Source organism: Cupressus sempervirens, chromosome 11, assembly GCF_028749045.1.
Source record: "Cupressus sempervirens isolate cs-2001-9-10 chromosome 11, ASM2874904v1, whole genome shotgun sequence".
Lineage (NCBI taxonomy): Eukaryota > Viridiplantae > Streptophyta > Pinopsida > Cupressales > Cupressaceae > Cupressus > Cupressus sempervirens.
The window spans coordinates 381,163,563-381,181,864 of NC_143128.1; the positions used below are offsets into that span (position 1 = coordinate 381,163,563).

The following is an 18,302-nucleotide window of genomic DNA, read 5'->3' on the forward strand; positions in this document are numbered from 1 at the left end:
ACATTCAGCGTTTTTGGTGTGAACATAACCTATGAAATTGCCTAGGCAAATTTCCATTTTGCAAATAAGCCAGAAATGTAAAAATTGAGAATAATAAACCAGGTTCACATCTCATTTTTTTTCAAATGATTCCAACAAGTATATAGTGATACATACATGCAAACTACCAACTGTTTCATCCATATCAAATTTTTTTATTGAGTCATCTTTTAATTCAAATTCTTAAATTCCTCTTTTTGTAAGCCATATTGAACCCTTGTCATGATCATCGATGTTATTTTTCTATCTCTAATCAGTGTCTTTGCAGGGCCAGTCTCTTTCCGACACAACTAGCTAGGGGAAGATTGGAGATTGGGCCAGGGAGAAATAGTAGAAAAATGCTTGAAAAGAAATCCCCACTTCAAAATGGAGTGCATTTTTTGGCAAAAGCCAAAACAAAGTTGCATGCACCTAACCAAAGAGGAATACAAGTTAAATTTTGAGAAGGATTTTTTAATTGCAATGAGATACACCAACAACTACAAAGAGATCTATAAAATTCAAATTTGAAAACTCCCAGACCAAAGCAAAAGTACACATCTATGTATTTTACTGCAACATGTAAGTTTCAAAATCAAGTTTTGTTGCCTAGTGTCAGGGCACACGCCTATATGAAGAGATGTATAGTCAAAAAAGTGAAACATATTGCCTAGTTAAAGGGTGTGCACTCCAATGAAGGTTTATGAGTTTCTGGAAGACGAAAAAATGCCTGCATGTATAATGGCATTCCTCTGCTGGAGGAAAAGCATAAAGCACAAATCAAAAATGAATGATTTGTCTCAACATAGTGGCACACACCTAATAAAATCTTCAAAGCATGCGAGTATACAAAGTGGCCGATGACATATCAAGATCATTTTGTACAAACTCAAAAGCAATCCCCTATATTGCAGCACATGCTTTGTTGAAGGAAAAATTAAAATTGTATAGTCTAAGGAGAGTTACCATACATAGGCATGTAGCTCGTAGTAAAATGTCAGTTTTCCCCAAAAACAAAACATGTTGCTACATATAACTCTCCCACTCAGAAACTTGCAACTCTACAAAACAAAAATGCATATTTTTCACAAAGAGATCAGATTGCGAATACAAACAAAAGACATTTTTTATGTCCCTAAGGTGCTCAGACAGATTTGAAGAATTATTATGTAGTGTTCCCGTTATCATGGTTCAGTCGAAGTGCAGTTGGTGTTGGCTTTTGGGGGGTTTCTGAGACACCAATGAGTTCAGATGGATTAATGGAGATGAATGAAGCTTTCTAGAGTAATTTCAGACAACTTGTCTAAGATATTATAGTTTTAACGGTGGCCATTTTTAGCACTTACCATTTATAGTAAGTTTCAGTGTATTTCAGATTGGGCCAGTTTGGTGTTTGGACACACTATTTTTAGCAGTTGCTATTTTTAATAAGTGTCTACTTTTAACAATTGGGCTGGCCTCTATTTCCCCAGCAGTTAAATATGCCATTTTGAATGTTGAGTGAAGTTTAATTGTGTTAAAAGAAATATATTTTTTATTTTTTGTTACCAAAGTCTCTTATAGTCACTTTATGACTTAAGGGATTTGTACCCCTTGGCCTATTAACACAAAGTTGTTTTTAAAAAATGGTCATTTGACATCCAAAGTAAGAGGAGAAAAATGATAGTTTTTTTAGGCCTTTAATATTTTCTCTATCCTGCATAGATTGCTGAAGAGAGTGAAACCTCTTGAAAATGTTATAAAAGAAAACTTCATTTGTACGCTTGATAGAATTGTAAACTTCTGAAATTGTTTGGAGAGTGCATCTTCAAGGTCTTCGAGAAGGAAATCTCTATTTGCAAACAATCTCTACATTGTTGCAATACATAGTGGTGCAGGAGCACCTAGGTAAGGCATTGATAAACCCTAGGTCTCCTAGCTTGTAGTGGCCCTAGCCAAGCCACAAGTGAATAATGGGACACTTAAGGTCCTAAGAGTGTGAGTAGGTGATAGGAAGATCCAGCAAGGTGATAAGTTGCACTTTGTCAACCTAGAATGCACAATTGTTCACAATTGCGAAAAGTTGCTCTAAGTGCAATTAGGGCGTCAACTTGGTCTTAGCACCCAAATTGAAGAAAGAATGTTTCGAAGAAGGTGGAATGTCGTCCATAGGTCTAGTATAGGCATGAGGCAAAGTTAGAAAGACAACTAGACAAGTCAAATTGACAATTGCAAAAAGTTGTCAAAATTGTCAATGGCAACTTTGCAACGTTGTCAAGACAACATTTCTTGCACAATTTGCATTTTCAAGCATGGGTGGTTATGGAACTGCCAAAACTGTTGGATCATGAGGAGGAAGTGTATATAAGACCATCCATGACCTGTTACAGGGGTTGGTTGGTGTTTTGAAAAGTTTTCAATAGCAAGTTATTGGTTTTGTTTGCACTTTTCCTGTCACAGTTCATTTGCAACACGAGCAACTTGTGCTCAATGGATTGATCTTGGTATCTGTACATGTTTATTAGTTAGATTGGTGTGTTTACTCATTCCGTACAATAGCTTAATAGTTGAAGTTTTCATTTTCATTAGTTTTATAAATCTTTTGGGAAGAACCAGTTTACTGCTCAGGTTCTGACTGAACATGGAAAACTTGCTCCTCCCATAAAATCCCACCATGGGATCATCACAGCCTGTTAAGACATGGGAGGGCAATCAATGTACGGTGTAAATATGAAATTCGAGGGCCAAAAGAGTTGGATAGCTATTTTTAGTTTCGTGTCCTAGGCGAGACAGCAGGGTCTTGGCAATGTGCAAGAAGCAACACAGTAAGTGATTGCGAGCATGTATGGATTGGAGAGCATGAAAATGGTGTTGGGATGTGCTCTAGAGGGGTGCTAGGAGTTGATGGTGTGTGGTCAAACTCATGAAATCCATAGACAAATCCACTAAGTTGCTATTTTCTTTTGCAATATGAGCCAGTTAGGGTTTCAGGGTGTATGGATTGGGAACCCTAGACCAAGAAAATTTGTAAGAATGGCCAAAAGGATATCAGGAATGATGATTTGTTTGGGGTGTTGTTATGGGAGTTTTCAAACTAAAGGAAAAACCCTAGTTTTGGAGGCCTAATTGCTATTAGGTCTACCAGGCCTATTTTATAGGGATTGCAGAGATCAAATTTAAGCTAAAGGTTGTAATAGCTAGAACCTTGCAAGAATGAAGTGTTGACACATTCTAACAACCATAGCCAAGTTGCAGTTTGGAGCCTTCGAATGCATTGTGCTCTGATTAGCTAGAGTTAAGACCTTTGAATTGGTGGAGAGCTTTCTTGTGGAGAGGAGATAGTAAAGATCTCCTAAAGGATAGGGAAGTCTAGAGGACCCCTAGGGACTAGAGAAGTGGTCTAGAAGAAGGCCTAATGGAAGGGCTTGAGAGAAACCCCAGTGATTAGGGATATCTTGGAAAGCCCCCATCACATAGTCTGAAGGTAAGTTTGTTTGCTGAGACTAAGAAATATCATTTGAGATTGAGGAGGGTTTACTGAATGATCTGGAAACGCTCATTCAGAACATAAGGAGGTATGAAATTGAGGAGGGTTTACTGAATGATCTGAAAATGCTCGTTCAGAACATAAGGAGGTATGAATAGCGGTTAAAAGAATAGGGTTGGAATCTATTTCCAAACCCATGAACAGTCCGCAGCCATATATAGATTGTATTTGCAGATTCATATACAATTTGCAGCCATATACAGACTAAGCTCCAGGTTCAATGCTGTGCATGATACTTTGTGGTATTATTGAGAAAGTTTAGTGACTTCTTGGTATGGCATTGATAAGTCCTGAGAGAAGCTAGGGACTGATTCAAATCACAGCTAATGACTAATTCATATCATTGCTATAGACATAGCTGAAGCCGTCTATTTTATGTTGGCCACCTATAGTTGAACCTGCTGTTACATAGACACTGTTGGAGTGCCCCACTGCTGCTAATGCAGGGAACATTGGAATGTTTGGTGATTGCCAAAACAAATAGAGGTGTTGGAGCTGGGCCATGGTTGACATCAATACATGTAGGCTTAGTGTCTAGGTGTCATGTCCCCTTTCTAGCACAAGTTGTATGAGTTTGTTGTCAGCCTATTTCTCCACGTTCCCATAGGCCAACCAGGACATAAAAGGGACTTAAAGGCTGTTTGGCCTCTGCAATTTCAGTTGCAGGTCATTCGGAGGGGTTTTGAGGCAGTTATGAGTACATTTACTATTTATAGTAAAACATTATGGCTATATTTGGACTTCAAGTGCAGTGGTATGTCAGTGGTAAATTGCTCAATATCGACAAGATCATTTATTTATCATTTATATAATTTATTATGCTGCTGCATTAATAAAGTCTTTCATAAAGTTAAATTTAATTATTAAACTTTATTAATATGTAATCTATAGTTTGTGAAAAATATTCAAACTAAATAGTTCCCCTTCATTTTGTAACACATTAGTGATATAAGGTAAACGGTTCCTCTTAAATTAAATAAATAGTTCCCCATGAATTAAATGGTTCCTCTTATTTAAGGAAAAACCACTCGCAGGAAAATAGAAGCCGCAAGAAAATAGGAGGAAAAAATAATGTAATCTTTTTTTATCCCACATTGCCAAAACAAGAGAACGAACTCATGAGAAATGTATAAAAAGGAATGAAGTATTCTCTTTTAGTATGCTTGGAAGAAATAACTATTTTATATGCTGGAGATTTGATGTTTGGTGATTGTAGAGCTTTTGCTGGTTTCTTCAGGACGTCAATTTCAGGAAATACAACATCCTCACGGATGAAAGATACAGCCAGGAGGTTATCTGCTGAAATTCAAGGTAAAATCGGAGATTGTTTTGAGTATCTTAATTCATTGTCCCTATCTAGAAGAGTTCCAACTACTGTAAGGAATAGTTGCAGAACAATTTGAGCCGTACCAGTCGAAGGGAGGGTTTTCCACAGTGAATATGTACCTGGCTCATAGTGTATAGTTTGTGTATGTTTGGCAATAATTCACCAGTCAGAAAAAACACCATTGCATTGCATCATTTGATTGCATATCAGCCCACCCAAGGGAATCACATTGGATTGGAAGACGAGGAAAAGATTGCTGCATTGTGGTGAAGACAAAAAAGGGAGTTGTTCCATACTAAACAGCTTGCTGGGTTAGATGTAGGATTATTAGTGCAGTTCTAGGCCTGCCATCGACCATTTTACAATCTGTACTCATCCGATATCAACTCGGTATATCATTGCTGTAATTAATACTCGATATTTGTGATGCCCCCGTTCTGAAATAGAATCTAATAAAAAATAATAGATTAAGATGAATAAATAAATAAGAACTAATTATAATATAATATATAATGGCCCAAAAATTTATTGGAGACTCTACAGGAATCTCTAGTCGACCCATAAAGGAATAATAATATGAATGGAATTCGAAAACAATAAACATTCAAAGTTATAATATAAACAGAAGTGATTGTATATTAGCCATTGAAGTCTATATGTGTAAAGTATCTGCTAATTCCTTATCTCTGAATGAGACTTTTAATCCAGTCTTTAAATGCTGAATGGTCTTCTAAGAATTCTGATGAAGTTAATGCCTATTTTGATGCAGATCCAATAATGAATATTCAACCTTTGATTGTGAGGGAGTATCTCTGATATAATTCATAGGATATAGATGCCTAGAGGAACAGACTTTGTTGTAGCTATGTATCCTTAATTTGCATCTATAACCTCCCTATATATCCTTCCTAAAGGGTATGTCCCTCAAAGGGACATAACCCTTCCTAAACTAGCACTAGCTAAACTCCCTCTAAGTCGGCAATCTGGAAAGAGAAATTTAATAACACCTAACTAACTATGTTTTAGTTTAGTTAAGCATCATACTGTTGCTTCATGAGAAGTCGCCAGCTCCTATAGGAAGAGTTATATATAATATAATGCCAGTTTAGAGATATATTATAATAAGAAAAGGAAGTACAGTCTATACTATCAAACCTGTAGGTTATCTGGTTAATATTCTTAACACTCCCTCTTAACCTGATAATCCTACAGAGAGATATTATATCTAGCAACACCAATACAGATGAATAAGCAAGAATTAATACTCTATATATGTTTGTTTCTTTTTAGTATGTGTTATCATAGAACACATGATACAAAGTCATATTACTAACCCTGTGATATGACAAATCCTGCTACTAGTGATATTATACAGGATAAATCTGAAGAGTAATCTCTTCATTTATCCAAGTTGTGATTTCATAGAAACTGGTATTTCTATATCACAACAAGATCTTGAGTTTTAAGATCTACTAGAATACAGGATAAACTTGGAGAATACTAAGATTCTTCCTTTATCCAATTTGTGACCCATGAACATAGCAATGTCAACATCACAATATGATCTAAAACTCATCTAGATCTTACAGTGAAATCTACTGTTTAGTACATTATCTAAGAGATCGTCATCTCTCATAATGCCTTTTATACAAGTGTTCACTATTTCAGAGATCGTCACCTCTTTAAATAATGAATACACATGGTGGAGCCCATAACAATCAATAGCTTGACAAAATAAAATTATATTATTAATAATCAAAAGAGTACAAATGGATTACAACTCAACCATAACAAGTCTCCTCCTGAAATGTTCTATCTTCACTCTAGATAGAGATTTGGTGAGTATGTCTGTTGTTTGATCTGCAGTACAAATGTATTCCAATTTTACAGAATTCATGTCTACCATGTCTCTTACATAATGGTAACGAATTTCAATATGCTTGGACCTGTCATGGAAAACTAGATTCACTGAGAGCTTGATGGAACTCTGATTATTACAATGAATAATCGTAGGATTCATGGCTTGCCCAAATAATCCCACAAGTAACTTCCTAAGCCAGACTGCTTCTCGAGAGGCCATCGTTGCTACTTTGTATTCGGCTTCTGTGGAGCTCTAAGCTACCGAAGACTGCTTTCTGCATATCCAAGATATCATAGCTGATCCTTAACTGAAACAACATCTTGAAGTATTTTTTCTATCTTTAACACTTCCACCCCAATCTAAGTCGATGAATCCATGCAAGTCTAAAGCAACTTTCTCATATTTGAGTCCAAAATTAAAAGTGCCTTGTAGGTATCTCATTATGTGTTTAACCACAACTAGGTGAATCTCCTTCGGTTCACACATAAACTAACTTAAGGCATTAACTGCATAACAAATATCCGGCCTTCTATTTACTAAGTAAATAAGGGACCCAATCATTTGTCTGTAGAGAGTAGAATCTATGGAAGGTGATTTTGTTGTTGCTTCCTTAAGTTTATGTAGATTAGTTTCCATTGGAGAAGACATAGGTTTGGAATTCCACATTCCAAATCTCTTCAAAATGTCTGATGTATACTTTCGTTGATTAAGTATGATACTGTTAGAACTTTGTCGTACTTCCAGTCCTAGGAAGTAATGAAAGAGTCCCAAATCTTTCATTTCAAATTCTCTAGCATACCAAGCCTTGGGAGCCTGTTTAAGCCCATAGAGAGCTTTCTTGAGCCTGCAAACAAACGCATTAGAAGCATGAGTTTCAAATCCTTCCAGTTGCTCCAGATATACTTCTTCTAAAATCTTTCCATTTAGGAATGTTGTTTTTACATCCATCTGATGCACCTTCCATCCCTTTGATGTGGCAATTGCTAACACTGCTCTTACAGAGGTATATCTGGCAACAGGAGCAAAGGTTTCTTCATAATCAATCCCTTCTTTCTAAGAAAATCCTCTAGCTACAAATCTGGCTTTATACTTCTCAATACTACCATCAGCAACATGCTTTATTTTAAATATCCATTTGGAAGAAACAACAGATTTTCCTTTAGGTCTTGAAACAATTTTCCAAAAATCATTTTTCATAATAGATTGGTATTCTTCTGTCATAGCTTCCTTCCAAGCTGTATGTTTAGTAGCATCAGAAGGATTGGTTGGCTCTGTTTTGGATAAATCACTCATGTTTGTTGTATAACCAAAGAATTTTTTAGGTCTTTTGCTTTCTCTGACTATTCCGGAAGGTGCAGCAAAGTCTTGAGCTACTTCAACTATTTAAAGGCCCAAAGTGGTCTTTTCTTTGAATTTTCTTCAAGGTTCATATTTTGAATTTCATCTTCAATTTCTTCTAAGTTCTCCCTTTGGGACCCAAATTCACTATTTCTTTCAAAACTAGATAAAGGAGAAGGTTCATCAGAACTTATGGCTCTTTTGAATGCAAGATCTTTTTCAAAGATTGCATCTCTGCTAATTTCAATATTTTTCTGTCCAAGTATGAAAATCCTATATGCCTTAGATGTTTCACTATACCCTAAAAAAATACCTTTCCTCCCATAGAGTTCTAACTTGGTTCTCTGTTCTTTTGGAACATGGATATATACAGGACACCCAAAAATTATAAGATGACTTATATTGGGTTTTACTTTAGTAAAAACTTTTTTAGGGGTTTTCTCTTTAAGATAGGAGTGAGGACTTTTGTTTTGAATATATACAGCAGTACAAGAGGCTTCTGCCCAAAGATAATATTTTAGATTTTGATCAAAAATCATAGCTCTAGCAGTTTTTATAATTGTCCTATTCTTTCTTTCCGCTACCCCATTTTGCTCTGGATTATAAGAAACAATGTACTCCCTCTTAATCCCTGAATTTTTACAAAACCTTTTAAACAAATCTAAGGTATATTCTCCTCCGTTATCAGTTCTGAGGGTTTTAATTTTATGCCCTGAAAAGTTTTCAGTTAATGTTTTGAATTCTTTAAACCTTTGTAGGATTTCTTCTGATTCCTTGCATTTTAAAAAAATAAATCCATGTTTTCCTAGAGAAGTCATCTATGAACAAGATATAATACCAGAATCCTCCAAGAGAAGGAACAGACATGGGTCCACATAAATCTAAATGAATTAATTTTAGTACATTATTTGTTTTCCTAGTACTATCATGAAGGGGACTTCTAGTGTTCTTACACAGAGCACACCCTTTGCAAATACTTGGGTGGTCTTTATTTAGTTTAGGTAATCCAATAAACATCTTCTCCATAGTTGATAAAGTTTTGAAATTTAGATGCCCTAATCTTTTGTACCATATTTCATTTGTATCTGCAGCTTCGTGAACTAGGGCTTGAATAGAACAACTAGGTTTTGTATTCAATTCATACAAATATCCTTTTTTTTGACCAATTAATTTTGCTTTCTTAATAGAGGAGTTCTTAGCCCAAGTTAATACTTTGCCATCCACGAATGCAACATTGTGCCCATCATCTTCAAGTGCTATAATTGAGATTAGGTTTCTTTTAATTCCTAGTACATAGAGTACACCTTTAAGAAGAAGAGTATTTCTTGATTTTAGTTTCAAAGTACAATTTCCAATTCCTTAAACGGAGTCTGTTGAGTTATCACCAATGGTAACTTCATTGTTAACCTTCTTTGATAGAGAATCTAGAGTTTCTTTGTATCCCGTTATATGTCTAGAAGATCCACTATCAATTACCCATACTTTATTTGAAATTTCATTTGATAGAGAGGAATACAAAACATGGTTCTTAGGATCATAAGTATCTTCTTCTCTAATGACATTTGTACAATTTGCTTGTTGTTTGGAATTTTCAGGACAATTAGATTTATAGTGTCCAAATTTTTCACATTTAAAACACTTCATTTTAGATAGATCTTTCTTGGGTTTTCCATTCTTTTGATTTCCTTTTTTCTTCTTGAAATGCTTTTTCTTGCCCTTATAGGAGTTTGTATTAAGAACGTGAAGTTCTTCATCTTCTACTTTTGATTTCCCTCCTTTCTTTGGTTTTTTGGATTCCTCTTGAAGACAATCATTCTTGAGTCTGTTGAAGTCCGGAAGCTTATCTCTAGCACTTATTCCTTTTGCAAATGTCTCCCATGAATCTGGGAATCCATCTATAGCCGTAAGTGTTAATTCTATATCACTGATGATGGTTCCTATGCTTGATAGTTCATCTCTAATGCCAACAACCCTTAGGAAGTAAGAATTTATCAATTCTCCTTTCTTTATCTGAATGTGATTCAGTTGCCTTTTTAGTGCAATAACCCTAGTTGCATTGTTACTTTATAGGCATTTCGTAATGCATTCATCATATCAAAGGCAGTTTGATGTTTTGTAAGCATAGGTACAATATCATTTTTTACTCCATCCAAGATGATTTGAATAGTTTTTCTATTTCCTCTACTCCAAATAGATTTGTGAGGTTCAACTGGGGGTTGTTTGGATGCTCCATCAATGAATTGTTTTACATCATTCTCTTCAAGAATCATCATGATTTTGAATTTCCAGGCTTCAAAGTGCTCTTTCCCATCAAACCTGTCCTCGGGTCTGATTGTGTATGCCATTGAAGATAGAAGATAGTTGCTAGATATATATAGAGTCTGATAATTGAATTTTGCAGAGCCTAGGTTCGACAACTTGGCTTTGATACCATGTAAAGTTTCTACTAATTCCTTATCTTTGAATGAGACTTTTAATCTAGTCTTTAAATGCTGGGCATGGTCTTCTAAGAATTCTGAATATTGATGAAGTTAATGCCTATTTTGATGCAGATCCAATAATGAATATTTGACCTTTGATTGTGAGGGAGTATCTCTGATATAATTCGCAGGATATAGATGCTTAGAGGAGCAGACTTTGTTGTAGATGTGTGTCCTTAATCTGCATCTATAACCTCCCTATATATCCTTCCTACAGGGTATGTCCCTCAAAGGGACATAACCCTTTCTAAACTAGCACTAACTAAACTCCCTCTAAGTCGGCGATCTGGGAAGGAAAATTTAATAACACCTAACTAACTATGTGTTAGTTTAGTTAAGCATCATGCTGTTGCTTCATGAGAAGTCGCTGGCTCCTATAGGAAGAGTTATATATAATATAATGCCAGTTTAGAGATATATTATAATAAGAAGAGGAAGTACGGTCTATACTATCAGACCTGTAGGTTATCTGGTTAATATTCTTAACAATATACATGGCATTTTATTCATCGGGCTAAGTCGCCTTGTCAATGAATTTAGTTTTTACCGACTTCAAATTGATTTTCTTAAACAAAGAAAATTAGTTACAGTTGTCCACACATAATTAAAAATGTGGAAGCAAACAAATTAAAATATGTAATGTTTGTCGGGCTTGCATCTTCCACATATTGTCTACAAGTATATTTTGATGGAAAGGCTGATCAATTATGGAGGAAAGATGACAGAAGGGCCTGGACCAGCATCAATTACCATCTCACTGGGAGAAGGATTATTTCAGAAAATTGAAGGTTATCAATCATCATAAATACTAAAGCGATATCGACTATTGCTAATATCCAACATCGAGAAGGCAAATCTATGATAACAAATATGAAACATATATATTGGACAATTACAAAATCTCTAAACTGTAATTATAGTAGCCAAGTTATAAATCAATTATGATAAAATAATAAGAATGACTGCTAAAGGCATCGGTTAAGGTTAAGTAAACTGGTTGGCTTGTATTGAAAAAATGGTGTAAATAAGGGAATGGCTGCATATGAAGAGACAAGGAAGCATGTTTTGGAAAGCGTCAGTTCAGCGTAGGAACTATGAAAGGGAGGTCAAGTCCTCTCATTCGAATCATCAAGTCATTTAATTCTTTTATCAATCCAATTGGAATTGCTCCTATTGATCATCAAGCCACTGGATATGGACTCATAATTGCAGAACATAAAAATCTGTTACTCTACACAATGGAGAGATAAAGATTCATCAAAAGGAAATAATTTATATTGCTGGCAAGCAGCCATGAAATAGCAGTGAATAATTATATTAAGGATCTGACATATATAACATAAATATCTATTAATAAGAATAATATCAGTTATATGATACAAACACACACACACACATGCTCGTCCTATAACTATTCGGCTAAGGGAAGATCAAAGTGTTACCAAGGAGGGGCTTGTATAAATCCAAATAATGGATCTTTGTCCCAAGATAGGATAGGGATCAACGACCATGAGTGCCTTGCGGGAAAAGTCCCAAGAAAGGCTAAGGGCTTGGATCTGTAAACTTTGAGGGAATCCATTGCAAGTTGGTATCTAGGCAACTTAGATAATACCTTCTCCTTCTATGTCTGTTGGAATAGTAATAAGGTAAGAATGGATGATAATAATTTGTATAGATAACTTATAAACCTAATAAGATAAATCACATCCTATCATGGGACTGATGGAAGTATTGCCATTGATGTCAAAGGCATTTGGGAGATCATTGAGGATATTGTCATTGATGTCAAAAGGTTTTCACAAGCATGGACAAGAGTGTTAGTATACTACCCATCATCAATGTCAAAGGTATGAATAAGAAGTCATTAAAGTCAAATATAAGGAATTGATTAGTTGTGGAAACCATAAGTATTGCCGTTTGCCATATTCAGAGGAGTGACTAATGAATCAGCTGATGTAAGAAGGATACAACAAAACAGTTGCATATATAAAGATTTCAAATTTAGAGTCCAGCAATATAAAGAGAAATATATCATAAAGCCATTAGAGATGAAGCCTATAAAGACAACCAATCAAGAGATACATATATAAAACACAAGCAGTGACATTAACAAAGTAGTGATAGAATAACAAGCAGGCAATGTTTGGAAGTTTATGACAGATCAAATATCCAGACCATTAAACAAATCAAAGCTGGAGTTTATGGCAAGTCAAATACCCAGACTAATGGGCAAAGATTTTAAAAAGAGTGAAGGTTGCAGTAAATTGAAGACATTAATTATATTAATATACTAAACTAAACAGCCATCGTGCAAGTATGCAAGAAACATAGAACATCAAAGGTACAGTGCAGCTGTAATAGTTTCACAAAGAATTAAAGAGAGAAGGCATACAACAGATTTTCATCATATATCTATCATCATTCATGTAGCAGCAAATGAGTATGGAAAATAACCAATGAAGATAAGCCACGTACGCATGAAGGTATGGAAAGTTTTAAGTGAAGATAATTATACATAGAAGCCAGCAAGTTCTAGAAATACAAAAAAGGTATGCGACTTTGATTTGAAAAGAACTCAAAAGCAGTGAATGGTCAAGACATGTTAGCTTGAGATATTACACATCTGTTGCCACTGGAAGTCCTCAAGGTCTAATAGTTTCTGAAATTATCAATGCCAAATCATGAGACAAAGATCATCAATGTTTGAAGAGAACAGAGACTCAGAATAGAAAATCCTACTAAATTTCATACGCATATCAAACTAAGTCGGAAACAATTAAGCAGCGATAGGGTGCCATGAAGTTTGAAAGTATCAAACAAATACTACTGCAGATACATCTCTGTTATCCTTTAGCAATGAACATCTCAAGATTTTTTAATAGCAAACATATAGACAATATTCGAACAATGATAAAGTTTGATTTCAAATAAATGAAAGGCACGATTAAGTAAAAAGAAGATGGAAGACATAATATACAAACATAGTAGAAAGGACGTTGGCCAAAATGAGAGTGGCACTAGCAGTATATGTGTGAAAGTATTTCATATCGACATACTACTGACTGCAGTTTGGAATCCATATTTTATTCAGTCAATAGTCAACTACAGAGTGGTGGAATAGAGACAAATTACTAAAGTCCGATAGTTAAATTTGAATACCAATAATAAAAGACCTGGAGCAGTGAACAAAACAATAGAACAGCGACCAGTATGCAAAATCGAATGTAAGTTGTGATTAGAACCATTGTAAGATAAACCACAAAGCCACGTCAGTATACATGTGAACGAAATGGTGCCATCGAGAGCTTAAAAGATACGGTAGAATTATGATAAAGATTTAGGCGGCACTTATGAAAACGAAAATATGTTCAGCAAGTATTACACAAAGCCGATGACATAGAAATATTGAAAGATAATGATTAGTAAGGAAAAGACATTAAACAGACATACAAGTATAAAAATAATATTAAAATCATAATATGATGGCCATATTATACGTTTGAAGTGAAAAGTCATTGGATGCAATAAAGACATGACGGTTCTTTGAAGAGTCGTGTATATTATATATAAAGAGCATAAACATTAGTTAAAAAAAAAGTGAGTTTTATAAGACAAAGGTGAAAATAATTGTAAAAAGAAAATGTGTGAAAGAAGAGAATAAACAGAGCAGGGGTATAAAAGAACAAGATATAATAAAAAGAAGAACAGAATATATAAAAAATGAAGTCAGAGTTAAGGAGATGTTCAGTATATAAAGGGAGAATAAAATATTTATTCATATCCAGATTTTAATCTGATATGTATATATACAGTAGAGTGAGTAGAGTGAAAGAGAGAATGAAGGATATTGTATAATCAGAATTTTATCTGATATATAAATATATATATTCTTGTGAATATAGGGAAGATTGAGAAGTAAAGTATAGAGTTATTGGCTGACTTCATGAAAGAAGAGTGTATAAATTTTATATAGAGACAAGAAGGGAATATGTGCATTTGAATTATCCATCATCAGTTGAAGATAAGCAACATTATCAGGGTGGAACTGAAGTGTGTGTGCACTGGGTTGGTGCTCATGAAGACAAGCAGAGGGAGTTAGTGCTTCCAATAGGTCGAAGCCTACGAAGTGTGGGAGTTGGAGCTTCCAGTGAGTCAGTGCTCATAAACATACAGGTTGTAGCCTCTAGTAGGTTGGAGCCTACAAAACATTGTAATTGAACAAGTTTATATACAAAGCAATTATTTGTTGTGGTTTTCTCCCACACTGGGTTTCCACGTAAAAATTGTGTTATTGTGTTCATGTGCATAATTGTTCATTTCAGCATTTGAAGCTAACTGTTTGGATAAAAGTTTTAAATTGACAATTTTGTTATTATACTTATTCACTCCCCCCCCCTCTTAGTATAATCGTGTGCTCTTCAGGGACATCACAATCCAAACCCCAATTGAGAAACTTAAGATAAAGTAAGGTTCCAACAAGGGACATTACAATGTGGTATGCTCCAAAGTCCAAAGAATACCAGTTCGGAAAATAACATTTCTCTGATTTTACATTTGCATATAGATTCTGAAAATAAATCTTGTGTTTGGAAAGTCTGAAAAGTTGTTTTGTTCAGATATAATTGTTGAATTGTAAATTTAGAAATTGTTTACGAATCATATGTTCAGTTTTAATCTCTTACCATTAAATAAAGCTATCATACTTGCACACGTGAATTATAAACTAACACAATGAACTATTACTACAGTCACAAAGATAAACTAGAACATTCAGTGTGAATGGTTGCATGTAAATTCTTTGACAAAATTCCTACCAGCTAAAGAAAAAGTTATCAATTTAGGGGGGCCAATACACTAGGGCTCTAAAGGCTCAGGACTCATATCATATTATCCAAAGTTGTTGCTATTATTTAATGTTATGTTTGTAAGAAGTTTGAACAGACTTTTGTGTGTTGTTCAATTATATTTTCAACTATCTATATAATGTGAAAGTACTTTCCAAGTTGGGTTAAGCAAGATAACTACTTGTTCATGAAATTTGTGGTGGAGTCGTTTATATTATTATCATTTAAATTATTAGTTGGTTGCATTGTTGAATTGAATTTCATTATCATATCTATAACAACACAAACAAACAAAAATTAGTCCAAGGGTACCTATTATAGTGGTATCAGAACTAAAGCTCTTGCCAACTTGTTGAGAAAAACAAGAAGTCAGCCTATCCAAGGGGTCAAAGGAGAGACATTGGCAAGTGAAAGTTCTACAAGAAGCAAGTAGAAAGTTCCATACTCGAACCAGAAGATGTGGTTTTCATGACTTTGAGTGGATTAGATGGATACTTGAGCATAGTGGAGCAATCACCTTCAAATTTGATACAACTAGTTCTTGTCTTATTTAAGACTTTCCTTAAGGCAACATAATTTGATGAGGCATTCGGATAATGGGACTGGACTGATGGTTACTTTATGCTTAAGTGAGATTATGAGAATTCTGGCACCTAAAGTTCCATATGACGAGGATGCAATGAAGAAGGTATAGAATCTAATTGTGCATGGTTTTCAATGTAAAGTTTCCGCTAAATTCTGATAATTAGAGTGCTGATGAAGTACTTATGATTTGCTGAGACTAACCTTCAGATATTATGGACTGAATATAATCGATCCTGAAAGTGAGTTCTGAATTTGTTATTAATTCTGCAAGTAGATCACCTAGGGCTGAATGCTAGAAGGAGCAGACTTGTGTAATAATTGTGTGCCTTCATTCTACAAACACACCCCTATCTTATACATAACCCAAGGGTCTTGACCTTTCAACAAGCACACCCCTTCCTAGGTCAGCCTTTTCCAAATCATGTCCCTTCCTCAAAATTGGCACCCATTCTATTTGACTAATGGTTAGTGGTTAACTAACCACATTAGTCAATAATAGGTCTAATAAGACCCAAAGAAAATTGCCAATTATTCCTAGAGGAAGTATAATGATTCTAGGTCCGTATTATAAGGTTATTCATGCATTTGGTTCAGACTGATCTGATAAATCAGAATATTTATATTGTCAGGTTATCAGGAATTAAAACTCCCTCTTAACATGATAATATAAATGAGAGATAACATATCTATCTGAATCTTTTAAGCATGTGGTATCATTGTACACATGATACTTTGTCATATTACTATCTGTAATATGACTTATCACTTATACTTGTAATAACAGTATTACATGGAATGCAATATACAGGATAAAATCTGGAGAGCGATTAAATTCTTCCTTTATCCAAGATGTGACTCATAGGCACTGACAAGCCTATATCACAATATGATCCTAAGTTAAGATCTGCTAGTATACAGGATAAAATTCAGAGAATGATTAAATTCTTCCTTTATCCAAGTTGTGACTCATAGGCATAGAAATATCTACATCACAATGTGCTCTTGAACTTATCCAGATCTGTAAGTAGTTCTCTACTATTTAGTACATTATCTCAGAGATCGTCATCTCTCATAATGTCTTTTATACAAGTGTTCATTATCTTAGAGATCATCACCTCTTAGATAATGAATACAAATGGTGAAGCCCATAACAGTCAATAGCCTAACAATAATAATTTTAACACAAAATTATTTCATTAATAATTTAAAGAATACAAATGTATTATAATTCAACCATACCAAGTGCTTTTCTGAAGTGATCTATCTTCACTCGAGAGAGAGGTTTGGTAAGAATATCTGTTGTTTGATCTGCAGTACAAATGTATTCTAACTTGACAGTTTTCCTTTCTACCATATCTCTTACATAATGGTAAGGAATTTCAATATGCTTGGATCTGCCATGAAAAACTAGATTCACAGAAAGCTTGATGGAACTCCAATTATCATAGTGAATGATAGTGGGATTCATGGGTTGATCAAATAATCCCACAAGTAACTTTCTAAGCCAAACTGCTTCTCGAGAAGCCATTGCAACTGCAATCTATTCAACTTCTGTGGAACTCTGTGCTACTAATGACTGCTTTCTGCATATCCATGATATCATTGTTGAGCCTAATCTAAAACAGCATCCTGAAGTGTTTTTCCTATCAATAACACTTCCAGCCCAATCTGAGTCTATGAATTTGTGTAAGTTCAAGTCAACTTTCTTATACTTAAGCCCAAGGTTAAGAGTGCCTTTGTAAATATTTCATAATGTGTTTGACTGCAACCAGGTTAATCTCCTTTGACTCACACATAAACTGACTTAAGGCATTAACAGCATAGCAAATATCAGGTCTTGTATTTACCAAGTACATAAGAGACCCAATCATCTGTCTGTAAAGAGCAGAATCTATGGAGGGTGATTTTTTTGCTGCTTTCTTAAGTTTGCGTAGATTAGTCTCCATTGGAGAAGACATAGGTCTGCAGTTCCACATTCCAAATCTCTTCAAGATGTCTAATGTATACTTTCCTTGATTAAGTATGATGTTGTCAGAGTTTTGCTAGACTTCTAGTCCTAGGAAGTAATGAAGGAGTCCTAAATCTTTCATATCAAATTTTCTGATTAGATCTTTCTTGCATTGATCTATAAGATGATCATCACCTATTATTAATAAATCAACATATAGTATCAAAATTATCATATCATCTTTATAATAGAGATTTGGATCAGCTTCATTCTTAGAGAATCCTAAACTGGCGAGATATGTATCATTCCTTTTATACCATGCCCTTGGAGCATGTTTAAGCCCATAGAGAGCTTTCTTGAGTCTGCAAACAAAGA

The 18,302-nt window shown here is 34.7% G+C and overlaps 1 protein-coding gene across 1 annotated transcript in view; it reads right to left on the minus strand.

The window, feature by feature from the left end:
* Positions 1 to 18,302, minus strand: part of LOC149529640 (uncharacterized) — a 156,357-nt gene that overhangs the window by 30,064 nt on the left and 107,991 nt on the right. The gene's annotated exons all lie outside the window — the stretch shown is intronic.